Here is a 16975-nt window from a genome sequence, read left to right as displayed (position 1 = left end):
CTACGTCTCCGGTCCAGCTTTCAATGGTGGCCTTCTTTTATTGTGTCTTTAAAGAAGATAATTACAATGAAGAGCTCAATTTGAGTCTCCTAAAACAGAGAATGTTTGGTAGGGTGGTCCTTGGATTCCCCAAGCCACTGGAGTTCACAGACTCTTTTCCTTACCCACTCTTGACCTCTCTGGTCTTTAATGGGAGGAGCCCAATGTGGTGCTTAGTTCTCGGCAGTTCCTCACAGGGATTACTTGTTTGCTCAATGTTGCCTGACACTATAGGTCATCTCGGCTCTCTGTCTTTCTGCCTATTGCTTTACTGTTTTTTTCACCTCCTTTTTATGTCCTCCTATCCTCGTTTTGTGTTTGTTCATGGCTTAAAGCCATTCTGTCTAATGACTACTTGCCTACTCTTCTGAGCCTTTCGTTCACCTGTTGCTACTCGCTTGGAGTTCCCTGCCTCTGCGTCTTCGCAAACGTCTCACAGGGAGTGGCCAGTTGTCCTCTCACAAACTTCACCATCTCCTCCTCAACAGTTCAGTTTTTCGGTTACACTATGGAATGAGTCATCCACCATCTCAACTATCAAATCAGACTTCAAATTCTTATGTGTCATGACTTAATCCCGTGTCAAATTTGGTTCCTTCATTGGGCGCGATCTCCACCATCAGATCTGGAGCCCCCAGATCTTACGACATTCACTCACTTCGTGCGGTTGACTTGCTCGACTGTTAGCGTGCGATGAGCGGTGATTTTCTCTCTCCTCCATCGGACATGCGTCGGGCGCTGAATGGAATCGCTCATTTTTATCCAAATCCGCTTACTGCCCACAGATCCCTACGATATATATCGCCAATTTTCGGAGCACGGGACCCACCTTTTGCCTTAGCGCTTTCCCCACGATTTCCTGGCTTCCCATGCAATCGAGTGCTCGGGGCCTTTCGTTTTCGAGGGGTTTTGCCCAGCGATGCGTGATTAGTGCTAATCACACATCAGAAATGCCCTCTATTTCCTGATCCGGGATTCCCAAGTGCCAGTTTTGCCTCTTGCGTAGTCTCCATGCGCCTTGGTCAGTGTGCTTTGACCGAGGTCCTCGTCATTGCTTGCTAGCTTCAAACTGCCACCATTCAGAGGTTTTCTTGATCGCTCTTTATCCATAAATTCGAAGTATGTCTCGATTTGATACAGTCATGGCACTTTGATTATTTTTCATAGATCCAATTTGGATCACGACCTTCCCACTGAAAAAGCTTTTGGACTACCAAAAGTTGGTTTTCAAGCATCGACTAAGTGAGGGTACGATTGTCTCACTTGTCCAATCTCTATGCATTTTTCACTGCTCGGCTTTGAACCCTTGAGCCTAATTCAGAGGTACTCAACATCTCCCCTACACATCATCCTTACCTTCCTGTCCAGCACTATGTCTTCCTGATATTCATTAAGATATTCAGGTAACAGGTTATCAATAGAAGGCAATTGACTCTGCTCTTCGGGATCCTCAATTAGTGAGGGTTCAAAGAATCTCAAGCAATCTACATTTACAACTGAGTAGATGTGCATGTAAGCTAGTAGATCAAGTTGAAAAGCATTTTCACCAATCTTCTCAAGTATCTTGAAAGGTCCATACCTGATAGGCTTCATCTTTTTACCTTCACCTTGCATCTTGTCATTGCTGATGTACAGCCAGAGTTGGTCACCAACTTGGAAACTATGCTCCATCCGATGCTTGTCATGACTTGCCTTATATTTGGCTTAGCTCTTTTCCAGCTGTTCCTGTACTACCTCGTAGATCTCTTAGATCTGTTCAATGAAACTAGTTTCCCTTTCCACATCATTGTGTCCCTCAACTGTCATGTCCTTACCAAAGACAAAATCCAAAGGAGACCTTGGTGTGAAACCAAAACAGGTCTCAGAAGGAGATCTCTATGTGGAAGAATGTTTTTCTCTGTTGTAAGCATGTTGCACATAACATAAATGTTCATCCCAAAGCTTAAGATGTTGCTGCAATATCCTCTGAGTAACTGGATCACTGTCCTGTTAACTACTTTCGTCTGGCCATGAGTTTATGGATGAAAAGATGTGGTTTTCTTCAGTTTGGTGTCCATCAGTTCCCACAGACTTGACCAAAACTTCCCCACAAATTCGGTGTCTCGATCAGATACAATGGATTCCAAAATGAACCCATACATGTTCAAAGACCAGTTTTGCATTTTGTTTAGCTATAATCTATTTATTACAAGGTATCAAAATACACATTTTTCTGAACCTATCCACAACAACATACAGATAATCATGACCTTTCCTAGATTTATGCAGTCCTCCCACAAAATCCATGGAAACACTTTCCCAAGGGTGAGAGGGAACTGGTAATGGAGTGTACAAGTCTATTTTTCTGTTGCTGGGCTTGCTTTTAGCACACATAATACACCCTCTTACATATCTAGAAACTGTCTCATTCATTTTTGGCCAATAACAAAATCTTTGCAGCTGTGTAACCGTTTTACTTACCCCAAAATGACCTAATATTAGAGAAGTGTGTGCTTCTCGAATTATCTTTACTCTTTCAGTTTCTGGAATGCATAACTTCCCACAATGGTATAAGAGTCAGTCCTTTACATGATAGTCCAATTCCTCTACTCTTTCACCTTGACTTAAAGTTGCATATACATCTTTGAAAACCATATCTTGAGCATATTGTTCAATGTCGCTCTCATGCAACACAGAATTATTCCTAAGTATAGTAGATGCATTTATAATGGGTCTAGATAACATGTCTGTAGCTTTGTTATGTATGCCCTTTTTATATCTGATGAAGAAATGAAACGGTTGTAGAAAACCCATCCATCTATAGTGTCTTGATTGTTGCAACTTAGTTTGGGAGTGTAGATATTGAAGTGGTTGATGATCAGTATGTATTACTATCTCTTTGCCCATTAACTAATGTTTCCACTTTTTCACACTCTATACTAATGCGTACAATTCTTTATCATATGTAGGATAGTTAACTACTGCAGAATTAAATGTCTCAGAATGATAACATATGGGTTTACCGTGCTGTGTCAACACTTCTCCCATGGCATAGTCACTGGCATCTGTTTGGATCTCAAATGGTCTTTGAAAATCAGGCAGTGCTAGTACATGTGTTGTACTAATCGTTTCTTTCAAGGTGTCGAAGGCTTTCTGCTGTTTGCCTCCCCACTGAAACACCTTGTTCAATCCTGTTAAAGCATGTAAGGGAGCTGCAATTGAGGAAAAGTTAGAAATGAACTTCCTCCAATATTGTGCTTCTCCTAAGAAGCTTCTAACTTTTGTAGCAGATTTGGGTTTAAGCCAGTTTACAATGACTGCCACTTTAGAGGGATCTATCTTCAATTCACCACCCCCTATTATATGACCCAAATAATTTATAGATGTTTTGCCAAATTCACATTTTGAGAGTTTAACATGAAGTTTTTCTCTTTTAAAAACATTTAATGTCTACTTAACATGCTTTAAGTGTTCTTCGCATGTTTTGCTAAAAATCAGAATATCAACCAGATACACAATAGCAAAATCATCAAGAAAAGGTCCAAGTACATCATTCATTAATCTCATGAAAGTAGCAGGAGCATTAGTTAAACCAAAAGGCATAACCAACCACTCATACAGTCCCTACTTTGTTTTGAAATCAATCTTCCATGCATCTTGTTTTGTAACTCTAACTTGATGGTATCCACTGTGCAAGTCCAATTTGGAAAAATAAACAGCTTCCTTCAATTGATCTAAAAGATCATCTATGCGAGGAAGGGGATAATGATTTTTGATTGTTATCTCATTCAGTGCTCGGTAATCAATGAACATTTTCCACGAGCCATCTTTCTTTCTCACCAAAATGATTGGTGACCCACATGGTGATGTGCTAGGTCTGATGAACCCTTTCTCGAGCAACTCCTACACCTGCTTCTTGATTTCAACATTCTCCAAAGCAGACAACCTGTACATTCCAATGTTAGGCAATGGAGCATCTTGCTGCAAAATAATATCATGTACTATTTCCTTTTTGGGTGGTAGACCTTTAGGTTCTTGAAAGAAGATATCATACTCTGAAACAACCTTTTCTAAATCAGCTTGCTATTCAGCATTACAACCTTCAAATAGATGGGTTTTATCAGGTTTTTTTTTCCTTTACAACAATTAGTAAGAATTGTTTACATGAATTTATCATTCGTTTCATCTGCCCTGAGTTTATGAGTATAATTATTCTTGAGATTATGATCTCTTACAAAGTATTCGATTCCATCTTTAACAAGTAGGTACTTGTTCTCAGCTCTATAGAAAATAGCTTTTCTGTCATACAAGTAAGGACTTCCTAAAACAATTCCACATATATCCAAAGGAATTATGTCTAACAACCTCATCTACAAATGCTGACCCAAAAGAGAACTTGAGTTTGCACTATCTAGTCACTTGCAGTTGTGCTTTATCATTCAACCATCCTAATGGGTGTGGTTTCTTGTGAGGTGTAGTTACTAATCCCAACTTCTTTACAATTGCTTCTGAAATTAAATTTAATTGTGAGCCACTATCAAACAAAGTATCAATCTTTTGATGTTTGGAAATAACTCGAATATGGAAAAGCTCATGTCTTTTTCTCTCATTTTCTTCATCAATAGTAGATTGTGCAGAATTACTAGTAGATGCTTCAGAATTCTTACCTTTTATACCTGTGGCTGCAATAGTTGTTTCATCTCCTGAGTCTGACCCCAAATCTTTTTGAATGGTTGTAGCAGTCTTCTTCTTCTTTCCCTCGAACTTCTTAGGTCTCAGCTCTGGATGCAGAATCCAACAGTGCTCATCATCAGGCCCATCCTTTTTACAGTGAGTGTATGAAGCTTTGCTCTTCTGTGCAGTGTTAGCATTCCTTGCTTTCCATTTATGCTTTATTTTCTCCTTATTCTTGCTTGCAGTGGGTTGGGATGATACCCTAGCTTCTGGGCTTCCATTCTTTCCTCTAGCTTCTAGATGAGTATCTTGTACAGATACCTCATCTATACTAGTGGGATTAAACATGAGGATAGTGTGCCTCATGTAGCTGTGTAGACCACCAATGTACTTCAACAGAGTCTCAAGTGAGTCTAATGAGATTCCTAGAATCAATGTTGTCTTCCTAAATTCTTGACTATATCCTTGCACACTTTGCCCTTTCAACTGTCGAAGAGTTTGTCAACTCATCATGGCTTGCTGAATGTAGGCCAATGGATAGAAATATTCTTTTGATTGCAGAAACAAAATCACTCCAGACAGAGATAGTCTTACCATGTCTCTTCAGATCCGCTCAGGTCCTAACTTCCCACTAAACCAAGGTAGTGGCTCCAAGGTGTAGGCTTGCCAGCTGAATCTTGCTCTTATCTAATTCAATACTCTGCACTCTGCACTCTACAATAAACATCAATTTGTCTAATCCAATTATCCAGCTTTTCTACATTCAACTCTCCATCATATATAGGCAAATCAAATTTAACATCTAGTTGATCAAAGATGCTTTATTTTTATGTTAAGGGCTATTAGGAGGTGTGAGAAAGTGTTCTTCTTTCCCTTTTCCTTTTGAGTGGTCATGGAAGTGAGACTCATCTTCTCCTTTGTCTTGTTTAGAGCCTGATGAATCTTCATCCTTGTGTTTTCTAAAGTCCCTATACATTTCTTCTACCATGGACTTTATGGCTAGGAAACTATCTATGAATTGAGGGTCTAGTGCTACAGAGCCTTCTTCTGACATTGTCTTCTGAGAATAGACTCTCCCAATTTTAGGATTAGTTTTGACCAACTCTCCTTCTCCTAACTTGAGATTTGATCTAGTTAGCATTCAAAAACTAAACCAACACAAGCTTGTCTAACCTTAACAGCCTAAAGCTTTAATACCACTTGATCTGAAAATCACTCGTATGTGACCTCAGTTAAATAATTATTATATGAATGTATTACAAACTCATGTGATGGTGTGTGTCTATGTTATTTTAGACAACGGATCGATTAGATTGAAAAATACACAGACACTGGAAAATGGAAAACAGTAAGGAAAACAACGTAAGCAAATGCAAGAACACAACAATTAATAAGGAGTTCACCCTATCCTCCAGGGCTATGTCTCCAGTCCAGCTTTCAGTGGTGGTCTTCTTTTATTGTGTCTTTAAAGCATAGAATTACAATGAGGAGCTCAATTTGAGTCTCCTGAAACAGAGAATGTTTGGTAGGGTGGTCCTTGGATTCCTCAAGCCACTAGAGTGCACAGAATATTTTCCTTACCCACTCTTGACCTCTCTGGTCTTTAATGGGAGGAGCCCAATGTGGTGCTCAGTTCCTGAAATATCCTCACAGGGATTACTTGTCTACTCGATGCTGCCTTACACTGCAGATTAGCTCGGCTCTCTATCTTTCTGCTTCTTGCTTTACTGTTTTTTTCATCTCCTTTCTCTGTCCTCCTGTCCTCCTTCTGTGACTGTTCATGGCTTAAAGCTAGTCTATCTCATGACTACTCGCCTCCTCTTCTAACCCTTCGGTTTGCCTGTTACTGCTCGCTTGGATTTCCCTGCCTCTGCATCTTCGCCAATGTCTCATAGGGAGTGGCCACTTGTCCTCTCACAAACTGCGCCAGCTCGTCCTCAACGGTTTAGTTTTTCAGTTACATTGTGGAATGAGCCATCCTCCATCTCAGCGGTCAAATCGGACTTCAAATTCTTATGTGTTGTGGCTTAATCCGCTGTCAAATTTAGTTCCTTCATTAGGCGTGATCTCCACCGTCAGATCTGGAGCCCCCAGATCCTACGACATTCGCTCATTTCACGCAGTTGACTTGCTCGACTGTTAGTGCGCGATGAGCAGCGGTTTTCTCTCTCCTCTGCTGGACACACATCGGGCGCTAAATGGAATTGCTCTTTTCTCTCCAAATCTGCTTACTGCCCAAGGATGCCTCCGATATATACCATTGGTTTTCAAAGACCTAGACCCACCTTTTGCCTTAGTGCTTTCCCCACGGTTTCCTGGCTGCCCATGTGACCGGGCACTTGGGGCTTTTCCTTTTTTAGGGGTTTTTCCCAGTGATGTGCGAATCGCACATCAGAAATGCCCTCTGTTTCTTGATCTGAGCTTCCCAAGTGCCAGTTTGGCCTCCTGTGCAGTCTCCATGGGCCTCGGTCAGTGCGCTTTAAGTGAGGTCCTTGTCGTTCCTCGCTGGCTGTAAACTGCCACCATCCAGAGGTTTTCCTGATCGCTCTTTATCCATAAATTCGAAGTCTGTCCCGATTTGATACAATCATGGCACTTTCATTATTATTCATGGATCCAATTCGGATCAATAATGGGAGTTTCTTCATGAAGGGAAAGCATGTAGGGTTCACTGTAGAGGTCCTCCAAGCTCAAGGAATGGGGAGTACAGGCACAGTGACAAAATGATGTGTAACAGATGCCCCATAAAGCGTGAAGGCCGAACTAGAGTGAGGGATGAAATGCTTTATGAATTAGTGCGAGGAACCGGAGTTTGTCATCAGAAAACCTACAAGCAAGTACAGATACATATACATCACTGAAAACTCTATCAAATGATACATGAATCCTGGTATGGATGAAACCATCCAAAGAATGATCAAGTAAATGCATCCAGGCATGGGCACAACCATCCGATAAAACCAAAGTATGGTTGCAACCATCCATCTCAGAGAGACATGCATATAAACATAATCATGTCGCATCGCCTTGCAACCTGGACTTTTGTAATCTGAGCCTATGGGCTTGTTCTCCAACACGACGTGATCAAAGTACAAATTCTAACATGTTAGAAAACTAGCTCACAAAAATATAGAAAAGATAGATCAATGCCTTAGAATTCATCCTCTTCGAGGGGGCAACCTCCTTTACATTACAGAAATGAACAATTCTTGGATGATACAAATGACTAAACCTCCCTTCTATATATAGGATTCTAAGGGGTCACAATGTAATCAAGCCGACATAACAGTAATAACATAAGGGCACAAAAATAACAACAATGGGTTTCTATGGGGCATACTAATAAAAACATGGGGACAATAGGGGCACAATAATAACAATAAGGGATACAATGACAATAGTAATGGGGGAATCACTAGTATTATAGGGGCCTAACATGCCTCTCTCCTTCCAAAAAGAGTTGTCCCCAATGCTTGAGTAGTTTTAGATGCTTCTGTATAAAATTCTCATCCTCCCGTGTGGAATCTTTAGCGGATAAGTTCTTCCACTTGATGAGATACTTCGAAATTGATCGATTTCATAGCTGTTGAGTTATTTTTTCTATGACTTCTTCTGGTTCCAATATGATTTTTCCTTCCTCGTCAAGTTTTGGCAATATTGTTTGAACTGGGAGCTTGTCACCTATAACCTTCTTTAAACATGAAACATGGAAAACTGGGTGCACTCAGGAAGCTGCAAGAAGCTCCAATTTGTATGCCATAATACCGATATTTTGCAACACCTTGTACGGACCATAATACTTTGGTGATAATTTATTATCCTTCTTAGCTTGATTGAGGGACATTTGTTTATATGGTTGTAGCCGTAGGAATACCCAGTCACAAACATCAAAACTTCTTTTGCTGCGATGTTGATCTTCCTACTGTTTCATTTTATTCTGTACCAACGTGAGGTTATCCTTTAAGAGTTGCAGAACTTGTTGCCGATGCCCGATGTGATGTTCCACTGCTTGAACCTTAGAATTTTCTCTTAAATATTATGTGATGGATGGTGGATGATATCCATAAAGTGCCATAAATGGGGTCATTTTTGCTGTAGTATAGAAGGAAGTGTTATACCACCATTCAGCCAAAGGCAACCATTTGACCCTTGTGTCTATTTATTGGATACAAAGCAACGAAGATATCCTTCCAAAAATTTGTTTACTATCTTAGTTTTCCCATTAGATTGTGGATGATAAGATGAGCTATGAGCTAATTGAGTACCAAGACAACAAAATCTATGTCGCTTACAATAATCTTTGGGTTTCCATGTAGCTTTTGAATTGTTTCCATAAATGCAGTAGAAACTGTACTAACTTTAAATGGATGTGATAATGCACAAAAGTGTACATACTTGGTAAGCTTGTCAACTACCACCATGATGACACTCTTTCCTTTGGACTTGGGCAAACCAGTGACAAAATCAATTGAAACCTCCTCCCAATGCTAGCTTGGAATGGATAAAGGTTGTAATATACCTGGGGTCTTAATTGTTTCAACTTATTTTGTTGGCAAACCAAACATTCCACTACAAACTTTTGAATATCTGATTTAAGACCATCCCAAAAAAATTCCTTCTTAACCTTGTGGTAAGTTTTTAAAAATCCTGAGTTCCCTCCTAAGGGAAAAGTGTGTAATTCCATAAGAATATTTTGTTTGAGTTGGGAATTCTTACATAGGTATAAGCGATCTTTGTACCATAACGAATCATTTTTCCAACTAAATGTATCAGATGTACTGGCATCTTGTTGTAACTTTCAAATGAGTGCCTACACTTCTTTGTCATTCTTCCATTACTCCCTTGCTTCGTTTATCCAATTTGGTTGGATAATAGAAATGGTGCACAACAATGATTCCACATCCTTGTCCTTTCTTGAGAGTGCATTTGCCACAACATTTTGCTTCCATTTTTTGTAGATGATTTCAAAGTCATAACCCAACATCTTTGTGAACCATTTTTGTTGCTCTTGAGAGGATAATCTTTGTTCTAAAAAGTATTTAAGACTATCATGATCCATTTTTACCTTGAAGTGCCTTCCCATTAGGTAGGGTCGCCATTTCTTAAGTGCATGTAGTGTTTCCAACATTTCCTTCTCATAAATAGCTTTGTGTAAATACTTTCCCTTGATTGGATGACTTTCAAAATAAATGGGTCTTTCATCTTGCATTAAAACAACAACAATTCCATTTCCTAAAGAATCACATTCCACAATAAAGGTTTTTGTGAAGTCCAACGTAGCGAAGACCGGTGCTTGGCACATTGCCTCTTTAAGATGTTCGAAGGCCTTTGTTGCTTCTCGAGTCCATGAAAATGCATATTTCTTCAATAATGTTGTTAGAGGTGTTGCTATTATCCCATAATTGTTAACAAACTTGTGATAATACCCTATCAACTCGAGAAATTCTCTTAGATTCTTTATGGATGTGGGGATTTTCCATTCCTTAATGGATTTAATTTTGCTAGGGTCTTTCCTGGTTTCCATGCAATACCCCTTAATTCAACTTCCTTTCCTTCCGCACAAAATTTCATGAAAAGTTCTTCAAAATTAAAATCTATTGTACCCAAGGATTGTAGCCATTGGACTCCTAGTACAACATCAACACCACCCATTGGAATGGAAGGCATTTGGCTATTCAATACATATTCTCCCATGGATAGCTTGATATTATGGCACTTTCCATAGCAATTTATGGTTCCTCCACTTGCAACCATCACTTGACACTCTGGTGTTGGATATAGGAAGCAATTCAATTCCTTTGCTATCTTACAATGAATAAAATTATGGGTAGTTCCCAAATCAATCAACACTATTACCTTTTTCTTTTTGATATGTCCTTATATCTTGATAATTTGAGGAGTGGTAATTCCAGCCAATGCATTACAAGATATTTTCAGATTCATTTCTTATTTATCTAGCGTTTTTTCTTGGAGTATATCCTTTTCTTTTGACATTTCTTGTTCCTTTTCTTCCTCCTCTTCACAATCTATGTAGAATAATTTCTACTCAGCACACTTATGACCTTTAGTGTATTTGCTATCACAACTGTAACAACACCCTTTCGCTCTTTTTTCTTCCAATTTTTGTGGTGTCAACCTTGTAGGTTGTGGAAGGCTATGGGCAACAACACCTCCATCTTTATATTTGTGAGTGGTAGGCTTCCTCATTGCCATAATTTTTCTTTCCATTTTTCTTGCTAACCTGAATTCCTTCTCCAATGAACGAGGTTCCCAAAGTCGAACCTCATCTTGGATATTATCCTTTAAAGTCCCTATGAACACATCAATCCTATGCTCCTCTGGAATATCTTTTACCCTTATGTTCAATTTTTGGAAGTCCTCAATGTGCTCCATCATTGAACCCTTTTGTTTGAGATTTATCAATTGGCTAAAAAAGGTGTTGATTTTTGTATCCTTTCAATGTGCTATCATTTATTCTGTAAAAATTGCCCAAGTGACAATTTGTTTATGAGAGAAAATCCATTGATACCATACAAACTGATTTGGTTCCAAATATAAAGTTGCAATACATACCTTTTGTGTGTTTTTCACATTATGGAGATCGAAAAATTGCTCTATTTGTAGTATCCATGTTTCAGGATCCTTGCCATCAAACTTCCTCATATCACTTTTTGGAACATGGTGGGTCTTCAATCCAGCATTAGAGTATAAGAAATCATGATTAACATTTCATTTGTTCTCATCATGAGTTTCATTTACTACCCTTTCACCATTAGTGACCATTTCTTATAGCAACTTATTCAAATTTATCTTCAATTCTCCCATATTATCATCCATGCCATTCATCTTAGCGTCCATGCCATTCATCTTAGCTTATATGCCTTTCTTTAAACCATACATCTTATCTTCCACACAATCCATATTAACTTGAATGAAATTTCTATTAGCTTCCACGCCATTCATCTTGGCTTCATTTACCTTTAGTGAGAGTGAAATTTGTTGTACTTGGTCTTGTAATTTTGATATATCATGTTGCATTTCTTCCTCTTCTTCACGAGTCATGCTAGAGCTTTCAGGTTGCTTACTAGGTGTTTCCATTTTCTTTCTTCAATGCTAATAATTCTTCACTATTCCCTTTGAATTCCTTCAAACTAATTTTTCAAACCAATCTTATGCAAAATTCAAAAAAACTACACACATTTTTCTCACTTTGTAAGAGCTCTATATTGAATCTATTGTGTCTTTGTAACTGAAAATCTTAAATATTGGAAATCACATCTTGTTGTAGTCCTTTGAGTCCTCTTTCTAACCCTGTAACTCTGAGAATGATTGGATTCTCCAAGGAAGAGTTATGCCAAATATCCCATGGTGTCCTGATTATAGAATAGTTCAGTAGAATGAACTTGTATGATGTGCCACGTGTCACCATTTTGACCTTAGTACCTGAAACTGATACACAGAAAAGTACAGGCTGTCTTCTTTCTGAAAAGTCTTACGAAATTTCAATCTGATGCTCAAAATAAAGGTTATTATTATTTTCTCCATTTCACCTGTTTGGAATGTAATTCGGGAGTCTACAAAAATACCAATTTCCTCAGATCATATCTCCACAAATATAGAAAGATAAGCTCTGAAATTCAGACCTGAAGTTCAGAACGATGCTGACCCAAACGGGTTGTTTTTTAGCTTCTGAAACGTCACAAAAAAAAGGTATAGCGAAAATGCCACGATGACCTGTTTGGAGTAGCAAAACCCTAGAATCCAAAGCTCTAATACCAAATGTTAGGAAACCAACTCACAAAAAGATAGAAAAGATAGATCAACGCTTTAGAACTCAGCCTCTTCAAGGGGGAAACCTCCTTTACATTACACAAATGAATAATTCTTGGATGATACAAATCACTAAACCTCCCTTCTATATATGAGAGTCTAAGGGATCACAATGTAATGAAGCTGACATAACAGTAATAACATAAGGGCACGAAAATAACAATAGCGGGTTTCTATGGGGCATACTAATAACAATATGGGAAAAATAGGGGAACAATAATAACAATAAGGGATAAAATGAAAATAGTAATGGGGGAATCACTAGTATTATAGGGCCCTAACATAACTTGTGAATAGATGTGTTAATGTCGAACATGCTAGAAAATTGCTTGATTACCAGTCAATGACGTAAACTATTAACAAGAGCGAGAGAAACCACCAATAATGAAAATGGTCCTCAAGGCACTATCATCACAACTCATAGAATGTGAATAGAGGAACTGAAGTTGAACACCCGTGAAGTCACTCGATTGAAAGCCAATGATGTGAACTTGTCGTCAAGTGTGAAGAAATTGCCATTAGCGCATGCAAGCTCTAAGGTATCGGAAGGGAGTCCCTCGGTCAACTTCCCGAATAATGAGCTGAAGTTGACAGGAAGCGATCATGTTGAAAGAGGAATATAATGTATCCCGCATCATCGACACGAGGAAAAGGGATGCAAAATGATTTTGGATGATACAGAGAATCAAGGGTAAGTGTAACTACAGAAGGGAAACTCTTGAACATATCGATGACATGACTTGAAGTTTGGAAACCTTTAGATCCAGAGGATTGGTGGTCATGATGATGTGGCAGAGATCATATGGAATGAAAAAATAAACGGCCCAACGTAGGAAGGTCAACAATAAAAGGAGGATGTCCCAACTTGACACAAAGCAAAAAGTGTCATTTTCAAGAGTGAGCTATCGACACAACTGATTGAATTTCCAAATTCTCCCCTACCATTCCAAGCAGGTACCCCAATTATTTTTTAATCTCAAGCTTGAAGGGGATAACATATGCTTGCACTGTAAGTTCATCCTTCAGACGAATCCGACCTAGTAAGTTTAATGAGCCCTAGGAAGGAGAAGCTCATGTTCGTCATCGTGACGAATCCAATGTCGTTTGTATGTTTTAACAAGTCCGACAAAGGTGTAACTCAATATATTTTTCATGTTTAGAGAGTTTGAAAAAGACAAGGAAAAGACAACTCCACATGGCCCCTTTTCATACATTTGTGTCTCTCAAGCCCGAAAAGGTAGAAAACGATACTTGAGAGAACCACTTAACCATTTCAGTCAAGGAGTACCTTTTTCATAAATAGTGCATCCCAGCCCGAAAAATAGGTAAACGTATACTGGGCGCATGATGCTTCACATCCATTAACGAGTTCAAAACGACAAGGGATCGAATATTTTTCCATGTTTTAAAGGGTCGGAAAAGAGTTTGAAAGCGAACCCCCCCATTTTATTCTCTTTTACGTGTCAAAAGGGAAAAATACTTGGCAATGTTTTCATTTGAGTTTTACAAGTTGAGAAAAGAGTTGAAATGTGACTCGACATCATCATCGAACATCCATCACCTGTCGTTGTACAAAAAGGTAAAGTGCATTATCCAATTCTTGAGGAAAAATAGGTCAAAACATTTGAAAAACCTAATATTTCATGAAAACTAAATAAAAAGGAGGAAAACTAAATATTATTTACCATTTAGCATTTTACCTTGTTGTGAAAATAATTTCACCCACTTTTTCACTAATTGTTTCGAAGTAGATTGCAGGAGATCTGGGAGGTCATTCACCGAGCCGCTAGTTGCAGGTAACAACCAAGGCCATAATCTCCATTTCCATACCATTTATTCTTGTTTTCATCCATTTGTTGGATTTTTGAGGGAGGTTATGTCAAAAACAATTCTCCCTCAGTCGACATGAGTTCCGAGCATGTAATTGTGCCAGCCGAGGGTGATTAAAACGCCCTATCATGTCATCGAAGCAACTGTTTTTAAAACGGGTGCACCAGTGCCGTGAACAAGGAAAAAATCATTTTCCTCTCAAAACCACCATTGGAATCTAATTTTATTGGCCAAAAATGGTTATTGCACTAGTATAAAATGACTAATTAATTACTAAAAAAAGGTTAAAATTTGCATATAAACAACTGTGTTTCGGTTGGTGAACAATAGTAGCTAATTTACAGTATCTTATAACATGGCTAACGTTTAGTCGTTTTCAGCTTAGTAATTAATTGGTTGTCTCAATTTTATTCTCTAGTAATATATTTAATCATTAATTTAGATATTAATTTAGTCATTAATTTAATAATTGATTTGGTCATTAATTTAGTCATTGATTTGGTCATTAATTGTTACAATTAATGACTAAATATACAACAAATATATTACTAAAAGATCACCCGAAAAAACCAATTAATGACCAAATAAATATGACCGAAATGTTAGTCGTGTTATAAGATACTATAAATTAGATACTAATAGTCATATATATCCAAATTTTAGTCATCGTTTGAAACCAATTAATGACCAAAGATATATGATTAAATTTTATTCTTGTTATAAGATACTGTAAATTAGCTAGTAATAGTCGTATATATGCAAAATTTAGTCATCATTTGCATTAGTCATTTATATTTTTTGGTAGTATCATATTCATTATATAAATTACTACTTTAGTGGTTTATATTCATTTCATTTATTTTCATTAACAATTGTTATAAGCAACTAATTTAATCGTATATTCATTTTATGTGTTCATCATTAATAAACATAAACTACTAATTTAGTAGTTTTAGATTGATTTTATGTTTTCATTATTAATCAACATAAATTAATTAGTATGATTTTGAAACTAAATTAAAAAAAAAAAAAAAAATAGCATACAATGTAGATGTTCATATCATATGAAAACACAAAGTTACATATGTTAATTAAAATACTAAGTAATATCAAGTGCAACTATAAATACTTCCAACAACATGAAGTATATTATATAAAATGTCAAGTATTACAATATGAGTTTCCAACTTAATATTGGTTGGAGTACAATTTACAAATGAAATATTATCTCATCACTTCAAAATATTATCATTATGTTGCCAAGGCATTGCAGGTGAATTCACCAACTCTAAAAATTTGACCATTAGACTTTACGTGTGTCTTATGTGGGATATTGTCTATATGGGTACCACTAGACCAATTATCTTCTCTTTCTCTTTAATTTCATTTTGTCATTCTAGTGTTATTGTTCTCCTCTTTCTTCAATTCCTACTTCTTACCAACAATACTTAGTTCATTTTTTGAAAAAAAAGATACATTGCTAAGTATAAGACATGAAAGTCGATGAACACTAGAATATAAACTAAAGTAGACTATAAAATATTTATATGATATATACCTCAACATCAACAATATTGTTAATGTCATTTTTCCCCATAAAATCAAGAAACTCAAGCAAGTTTTCCTTAGTTGGGAAATAATGGCCAGTGTGTGTCCACATGACCTATATAGACAAAGCAAATAAAATGTCACCATAGAATAAATTTTGTACCTACTATGTTCTCAGTGTACACATTTGTTCATGAAATGTTATCTTCAACTAAAGTAATAAATACAAATAGATGCACACATTTCTATCCCAATATTTTTAATTCCCATGCTTATGGTACATTCCAATTTTGATTTTAGCCAAAACAATCAACCACATCGGAGCTAGAAATTTCTATTAAGAATGTTTCATGCTTCACTTTTGTAGTTGTATTGTTTCCTCTAGTTATCTCTAAGAAGCAGTGACACTTCAACAATAAAACTGGTCAGTAGAAATCTAATGGGTGGAGAAAAGTATTGCTGACACTATTAGTGACAGTCTTTGAAACCTTCCTCTAGTGATCAAACATGCTTTTACAAAGTAATTTTAAGGTGTCAAGGTCAAATTTTGTCATTTCAATGCGTCTTCAAGCAAAATTTTGTCACTAGGTATTAGTTCTACGGTTTGTTTTCACTCCTTTCAAAGTTGTCCAAATGTCGGTCACTGTCACCATTCAGCTGAGTGTACCATCATTCAGAGGGTTTTCATCATCATGTCAGGTTCCAATGGGTCATTTTACACCCTGTTCATGCTTTAGTTGTGCCTAGGTAAGGTTCATTTCCCTCTCCTAGGGTTTTGAAAGTAATTTCTCTTGGATGGTCAAATCATCAATAAAACTTGTATCCTGATGTTCATACACCTTCCTGTATCCTTAATGTACCTTATGAAACACTTCCCATCACTGATATCCCTCAAATTCCTCATTTTCGCACAAACCCTGGTTTTGTGCTACAATTTGACAATTTTGTAGGCTAGGCTTGTGTTTTGCTCTTTTGGACCCCTTCCCCTCACTCAATATTTTAAATTCCACTTTCCCCTGCTTCCTAACATCCCTCTCTACTTTCCAAAATTTTCTCAAGAATTTAGAAGCCCCTT

The sequence above is a fragment of the Pinus tabuliformis genome, chromosome 5_2 (genome assembly GCF_031772625.1).
Source record: "Pinus tabuliformis cultivar Carrire ecotype Pingquan chromosome 5_2, CPIR1, whole genome shotgun sequence".
Taxonomy (NCBI): domain Eukaryota; kingdom Viridiplantae; phylum Streptophyta; class Pinopsida; order Pinales; family Pinaceae; genus Pinus; species Pinus tabuliformis.
Note: the sequence above shows the minus strand (reverse complement) of the source record.